Source organism: Oxyura jamaicensis, chromosome 4, assembly GCF_011077185.1.
Source record: "Oxyura jamaicensis isolate SHBP4307 breed ruddy duck chromosome 4, BPBGC_Ojam_1.0, whole genome shotgun sequence".
NCBI lineage: Eukaryota > Metazoa > Chordata > Aves > Anseriformes > Anatidae > Oxyura > Oxyura jamaicensis.
In genome coordinates, this window is record NC_048896.1 from 31,867,809 (window position 1) to 31,869,772 (window position 1,964).

General features: G+C 37.6%; 1 long non-coding RNA gene across 1 annotated transcript; it reads left to right on the forward strand.

Moving 5' to 3' along the window:
• Nucleotides 1-294: 294 nt before the first annotated feature.
• LOC118167032 lies at nucleotides 295-1,647 on the forward strand. Its single transcript, XR_004750889.1, has 2 exons — nucleotides 295-478; nucleotides 1,353-1,647. It is a non-coding gene; the product is annotated as an uncharacterized LOC118167032 (long non-coding RNA).
• The last annotated feature ends 317 nt before the right edge of the window (nucleotides 1,648-1,964 follow it).

Genomic DNA, 1,964 nt, shown 5'->3' on the forward strand with positions numbered 1-1,964 from the left:
TTTCCAAATGTTGCCTTCCAGCATTCCAGCACTTCACCATAATCATTTGCATTTGAAAATTAAGGCACTTGAAAAACAAGAGTGAAACAGAAACTCCAGCATAAGCAGATATGTTGATTTCTTCTGCTCTTTGAGTTGATTTTAATGCCGGTTACATGCAAGATAGACAGAAATTCCCTCTGGAGTGCTTAAGGTTCTTGGCTTCTTGGCTTTAATTCTTACTCCAATTCTTTTCTTTTCTTTTTCTTTTTCTTTTTTTTTTTTTTTTCTTTTTGGCAGAAACTGAAGATGGAGAATGCCTTAATTTGTGGCAAAATTGCTTACATCCAAAATCTTCAGGAAAAGTTGAGATAGGCTTCAGAAAATGACATTTGTAGTCAGAAATCATTCAACAGCAAAGTTTGTGCACTTTGATGGGGAAAAGATTTTATACCTGCCTAAGTTCTTTCCCCTCATCTGACTGTGCAGGCTACCATGAGTAAGTAAAGACTGTATCAGACATCCAGCTCTAGGCTGATGCTGTATTCATCTGTTGCTGGCTAGCAGTGTCACAGCTTTACCATATGTGAAGGACAACTAACTATGCTCTAGTGAGGATGCCTGCAGTAGTACGCTTTAGCATGCAGTTACAGCTGTCAGTGTGCTCTGGTATTACAAAGCATTAACCAGTCAAACTGTCTTCCTCTCTGTCCTCTTCTGTAACTTCATGTCCTGTTACCTTGTACATCCACACATCTGATGGCAGTATTTAGCCTGATGTTGATTAATCTCCTGTCAAAATTAAGGCATCAGAAAGCCAACAAGAAAGGAAGTGGACAGTTTCGGAGGTGGTAGGTCACTGGAGTTTCCTCTTCCATGGTAAACTTGAAACTAACAAATCCATCTCCCTGGATTACCACTTGCTTTCTTGTTTTTTGACAGTTCTTCACAAACAGGCAAGTGGTGAGTGCTCTTTCTGCTCTGTCTCAAATTTTCAGGGACATGTGCTGGGTACTTGGTACAGTCCCAGAACAAATGCCTTCCCTGTCCTTGTGGGCATAATGATTTATATGAGATCATCTTCAGCGGCTTGGATGATATTGCAGTTACTTCAAAATGATTCATTTTTAGTTTTATATGATTTATTGTTTGGAATTTGTCTTTCTCATTTCTGCACTTTCTCGCATGTATCCAGTAGATAAAATATCTGACAGATGGATCCCATTGTCTATCTTTTCTTTGTTTGGCTCAGAATATTTTAGAAATAGAAATGTCATTACATATTCATATTATTACATTACGTACACAAACATAACTTTGAAATTCTCTTTTTAATGTAACCATTTGAAAAAGGTGGTGAATCTGCTTTGCAGGGTTTTTGCTACAGATCAACCAGTCTGGTAACCTGAGAGAACGTATGGCTTGTCCCACCATTCCAGCCTTGCCTGTGCATGGCCATAGCTCAGTATGGAGGGAAAACCTAGAGAACCCCTTGTCAGAATATTCTTGGAATGGTATTTCATGTTCTACATTTCCTTTCTCTGGCTGGCTGATCTTTGTAGGGGTAAGTTTTCCCCTTCATTTTCTTTTAACAGCCTGTGTATATTAATATAGTTTTTAAAAAGGTGACTGATGATATTCTATTAAAAATAATCATGGAAAGTCTTATAACTTGCAGCAGCAATACATTAATTTGACAAATGAGAGATTTTTACTTAAGCGGATGCTATATATATTAAGCTGGAAACAACCCAGACAGTAGATTGACTGCTCAAAATAATTGTAATCTAGTAGGACATTTTTTAATTAAGCTTTTCAGGAAGAAAAAAAAAAAAAAAAAAAAAAAAAGGCCAAGTAGATGATTTTGAGCTTTGCCATGTTCAGACAAGCAGTCACATTTTTACAGGATGAAATTTTACTACAGCTGGGAGAGCTGGTGCTGGTACTATGCTCTGCCCACACATCAGAGGATAATGAAGGAGTAC